The following is a 6261-nucleotide window of genomic DNA, read 5'->3' as shown; positions in this document are numbered from 1 at the left end:
CTAAAGGGGGGAAAAAAGGGAGGAGAGAAGCCCGGGGCACAAAGAGGAGCAAGCGCTGGAAAAGGAGATGTGGATGATTAACGATGCCAACTCCAACTGGGTGAAAAAATACAGACGTTGTCCAGGTTGCATTGCTTACGAGACCTAGAGGCAAAGATATACACTGCTGATATTGACCCCTAGGCAAGAGTAAGAACTGACAGCAAAGCAACAGTCCTTAGGGGCCATCTTTCTGAGCCGTCATCACTATCATCTTCTCTCCCTTACTGCAAGGCAACTCACAGAAGATGACCTTTCAAGAAGTCCCATCTAACTTCCTTTCATCTGTCTTTGATATATATCTATGCTAACCAGTGTTCATTGAAACCACAGTACAGCCACTGTACCTTAATAGATGATCAAGGATGATATGAGGCCACACATCACTTTTTTGCATAATTTCAGTTTGACTTCTTAGTCTTATTAACATGTTTCGTTAGAAGCACTGAGAATAAATAATTAGTGAAGAAGGGGAAAAAATAATGGAAGCAGAAGCTTCCTCAAGAATGGGACTGAGGGAGTTGCTTAATCGATTGATCACTCCCTTTGAAGCTGATGGACTCGATTAATTATTTAACAGGATCTTTTAACAAGGTAAAGTGCCTTGAATGGAGGCCACAAAGCTATGTATAGCTGGTCTGCCCCGAAGAATAATGCATACTAAAATTAACAATATGCATTTTTGAGGGCACAGAGAGCTGCCTTTGAATGTCAGGGTCAGTGCTTGTACCTGCAAATGTTTCATTAAACTTTGACCTTTGAATGCACGTTATACAGCAGGGACATTAGGCAAGGGCAATGCTGATCCAAAATATACAGTAGGGACACCATGTCAGTATGGGGGCCTTCAACAGAATGTGTACACCTTGCATCTTGAAAAAGTTTGGTTCCACATTGTATATCGTATTTTCAGAGTGAATTAATACAATATTCACCTGTGTAAGGTTTAACAGGGAGAAGGAGCTACACAAAAACTTGTATACAAGATTGTTTCTTTTGCAGGGGCTGAGTGGGCAATAATCAGGGAGTGAATAAGTGCAGCAATAATCTTACGGCCTGAAGTCAATAACAGTAGACATCCCTCTCTGTGTGTCCCTGATTACGCACACATGCACAATGACGACCATGACTAGCAATATTCAATAATCCTTTTCTCCACCACTCTGCCTGACTTTTTTTCCCTCTGCCGCTCTTCCTTTCTTGTGCAATCTCTACACTTATATCTACCCCATTTCTCTTCATATCTTACAGACACGGGTGGAGGCCATTCCAGGAAATGGATGCCAGACAAAGCAAAAGAAGCATAAGTGAAGAAGCAATGTAATTGCTCAACAACAAAAGGGGTTTGCGTTGGCTTGAATGGCGCGGGAGCTTTTAGGGAACATAATTAAGTCATTTTTGTCCTTTTTTTTTAGCACTTAATTGTGACACTGGCACAATACCTGCCTGTACAAAAGCTTTGTAGAGGAGGCTATGTTTTTTTCTCCTTCAAATCAGTATAAAAGACATTTGGCTGTGGTTTATTTAAAAGAAAAAACAATTGTTAAGGTAAGTTTATTTTAAAAGTTTCTATAAGATAATCCACTTGTGAATGCATCACCTTTACCTTAAGAAGATGGCTTCACATACTTTACATAAATAAAAGACTAAGAGAAAAGAACACTATTCCCTGTTGGATATGTCCTTTATATAAAGGAAGAAGCTAATCAATAACACAATGCTAATGCTAACAAGTGAGGATTTAGTCTATAACACATCCTGTCCAGCAAAATTCTATTCAATAACAATGACATAACGTCTCTCTATGTAGGGACTGTTGTGAGATATCAATGAAAGAGAAGAAGTCCCTTTTGTCTTGGACAGATCAAACTACTGACAATCTCCCAGCAAGTTCTCCTAATATAAATTAGGAACAAACAGGGTATGATAGATATTAGATATAGCTCATTCCATCACTAACAAATCAGAGGCTTCTGGAGAATGCTGAACAGTGCGACTTTGAAAGCACCAGGATACACGCCCCTACCAGCATGTGATTGTCCTACCTCAGAAACACACTACAGTGACTGTGGCGAAATGCTGACCTTGTCGAGTTCCACACACACACACACACACACACACACACACACACACACACACACACACACACACACACACACACACACACACACACACACACACACACACACACACACACACACACACACACACACACACACACACACACACACACACACATAGATAAGGTTGCTTCATCAACATTTGTTTCACATCAAACACAAAAGCAACAGATTTGACGCAGATGCATATAGTGCTAAGATTATAATTATAATATTTTGGACTTTGAATTTATGTCTGTGTCGATTAATACCTTGATGACAATGCTGTCAGAGTGAAAATCTTAAAGCACATAATTCTAATTCATTTACTTCCTTCTCACCCACTTTACTGACAATTGGCCTTCACAACAGAGAGTTCAGATAATTGAACAGGGGACAGGGACCAGGTTGAAAGAAAAGATGAAATATAATGAGAGAATAGTCTGTCTGCACAATTAGAGCTTTAATTAAAGCCTGGGAGGACGCCAGAGGCAGCAAGGCCGCTGGCCAATAAATGTAAAGGTTATCTTCCTGCCGGCCAAGCAAGAGAAAAAACAAATCACCCCCTAAAGACAAAAGTGACTGGCATGTGGCTGGTCTGGCAACCGTGTGTGTGTGTTTGTGTATGTGTACGTGTACGTGTACGTGTACGTGTATGTGTATGTGTATGTGTGTGTATGCACGACCACACATCATGTCTAAAAGACTTTACTCACCAACTGGTAAATAAGTGGTTGTCGTTTTTGGGACTTGAAAAGATGCCCCTACCCAATCCAAATTAAAAGTGATACATCAAAGGTCAACCCAAACACGGTAGACTATTAACTCACTTTAATAGTCTAAATAGCTCCAGCTACTGACCTTAGGTTTCATATCTAACCTACTGTCACACATTTGCAGCTGACGCATATGGCAACCTGCAATTGAGTCAGTTAATGGGAAAAAAAATCCAAACAAAGAAACAAACTGTGAAGACCAGGGTATACTGACACACAGCATTTAAGCAAAGCTAACGGGGACAAAAATATCCATTAACAACTCGCATAAAGGGAAACAGAATAGTTTCATACCCTGTGAATTTTTTTTTCGCTTTGACTATTTGCTCTTTTAAAACTGGCCACATTAACCCAAGCATAACTCCAAAAGGAAACCCGTAGGCAATGGGTTAGTTCTGAACATATAAATCTGACAGTATTTAATGATGATATTCCTGCTCTTTGCTTGTATAGATGTAAAATCTATTAATGATGTACTGCATAGATCACTGACAGGCAGACCACAGTCTGAGTCCGGACCCTGACGCCGACATCCACGGACACGGACCTATAACCAATTAATTAAAGGTGCCATAGAAAGCATCTATCTGGTATTTTAAATTGTTGTCAGATGTCTACAAAGAAGGTATATAACTTAGGTTGATACAAAAAATGATTTGGTCCTAGAATGAAACAAGCTGAATTGCCTTATTTGGGGGCTCATTTAAATAGTTATGACGAGCTCTGCTCTGATTGGCTGGTTTACAAGAAGCAATCCATGGCTGCCTCAGAGCCCACAGAAGTAAGTGAAGTTCGCAAAACTGTGAGAGATGAACCATGGAGGCTATTGGCATCCAACCTTACATGTTTGAGCCTTTATTGGAGGAGGAAACCGATGGATTTAAAGAACAGCCAGTTGGTCGGAGATTTGAGAGCAACGTTACGGAGTGGTACGTGTTAGTGTTTCCAGCAGCTGGTGTATGCAAATGTTGGGGCTGGACCTCCGTGTGTGACGTCACACACAGGGATTGTTGTAATTCACCTGTCTTACCGCTGTGATATGCATATTCATGATTTGCACGTGAAAGAGGAAACAGTGGTGTTTGAGGTTCACGGTATGTCAGCTCAATGTACCGAGCTCTCCTTATTCAACTATGCCAAGGTATATGCAGTTTTCCAGTCTATGGCACCTTTAAAGGCATTTTCAACTTTGCAAGCTGCTTCAATTTTAACCGGCGCAGACGAAGAGACGAGTGAGCAGCAGACAGGGAGATACAGACAGATGAAGAGACCAGTAAGGAGCCGTAAACATGAGCGTTTTTTCCAAGCCCCTGTCCATTCATTTCAATGGAGACGCAGACCAGATTTAGAATCCGGACAGGACAAGCTAGAGCTCAGTTCTCTAACTGACCAAAAGAAGGTGTGGAGTGGGATATACGAGGGAATGAAAGAGAAACTGTCAAACTATTTATTTGTTAAGATATGTTGAAACTGATTTATTAGAAAATTGGTTGAGACTTAAGTCAAGATGTAAAACTGTACAAAATAAGAAAAGTAAAACTTTAACTGCTGCTACACTTTATTTTATATTTCTAAAATCGAGCACTTTATTTTGAGATTTTTTTTAAAGCTATTTTATTTTTCTCTGTTGTATTTTTAAGTGCAGCCCGAGAAGAACATTATACATATCTACAGTATTATATAACTGTATATTTCAATGTTAAGTGACAATAAATAAATGTTCAGAATGTTTTTAATCAGCTGTTGATTACATGCAGACATAGTTACTGCTAATATATACCATCTATCGCACTAATTCATAACGCACGTGAGACATTATGATGTGCCGGACATCGGAGTACATTTTCTTTAACTGGACCTCGTGAAATTTCAGTTGACTATCCCTAATGTAATGTATTTGAGAGGTCTCTAGTTGCAGACTGTACCCTAACTCTTTCTTTACTGTTGTATTTTACCCTCTTTTATGTGCAGAATGTTTTAATTTACTGCGATTAATTCAGCCAGTTTGTATTAATGACCTATGATCGTATTAATATTTGTGTAGATGTGATATTTTACTGAAATAATACATTCAGAATGATGTTGTACATTTGAATGCTATACTTGATAAGTCAGTGTTGATTTTGTGAGTGTATTGCCTAGCTATACATCTAATATATTTGTGAATCTTACAATACTCAGTGGAATTGTTGACATGGATGTTAAGAGTTCTATTTGTTTTTGTGTTGTTGTTGTATGTAACGCCTTACGCGACTGTTTATCAATGCTATATTTTTCAAACTGGTCATCCAACAACCTTTATGTAACAGGTTTTTAACCAAACAACAACACTGCATGCCACAAGCTTCCAAGTCATCAAAAGTTTTTCACAGGGCAAAAAAACAAGTTAGCATCTCCACTTTTTGTAATAAAATGAAGAATAAATAATGGGCTTAATAAAAACACATGTTTAGCAAAGTAAAACTTGTCCCAAGATCTCAAAGAACTCAAAGTCACCATGAACACAACAAAAATTATCAAAAAGATTCGGGACATCCATACATCAATTTGTGCGATAACTAACATAAATAATTCACATGTTTTCGTCTTTGATCAGGGACTGACATACAGTGTACATCTCATATTACATCCTTGGAATCAATCAAGAACTCATACACGACAACCATACCCTCAGACAGAGTCACTCTTCTTGTGAGAGCGTCAAACAGTTTGGCCATTTTTTCTACCATAGTCTGTATGTTAAGGTGACTTGCTATTTGTAGTAACTCGTATAATAGCCCTTAAAATCAACCCAGGTTATTTTCAAGGTGACTGTTTTAGTTATTGAGATCGAAACAGACATGTCGCATAACAACCAGTGAAGACATTCAGTCTCTACCTTACCATTGACTCAATAAAAAGTTGCAAGGAAACACATATGTCACACAATCGTACAAACACGAGTGTTTCGCAAGGTGCTAGTACAACAATGAAATTGTGAAATAATAATCAGAGGAATGAAAAACCATTAATTTAGTATATACCCCATACAAACAATCAATTCCCTGCCCCTAATCCTGCACAAGAAGATCCAAGAATAGCATATGAAAACACTATGAAGAGCATCGGTTTTCATCTAATTTTGCTGATATTTTGGTTGCCATTGCTGCATTAAGTTACGACATGATTATTCCTCAAGCATAGACCACAGGTATAGTCAATTTTTGTATTAGATGCAAACTACATATTCAACAACATATAGTTGGTCTGACTTAACATGGATTGTGGGCATTTTTAACACTAAGACCGCTTTCCATTCATAAGCTGCCAGATCCAACCCAATGTCATCATGACTGCATGGTGAGTGA

This window comes from Eleginops maclovinus, chromosome 14 (genome assembly GCF_036324505.1).
Source record: "Eleginops maclovinus isolate JMC-PN-2008 ecotype Puerto Natales chromosome 14, JC_Emac_rtc_rv5, whole genome shotgun sequence".
Taxonomy (NCBI): Eukaryota; Metazoa; Chordata; class Actinopteri; order Perciformes; family Eleginopidae; genus Eleginops; species Eleginops maclovinus.
Note: the sequence above shows the minus strand (reverse complement) of the source record.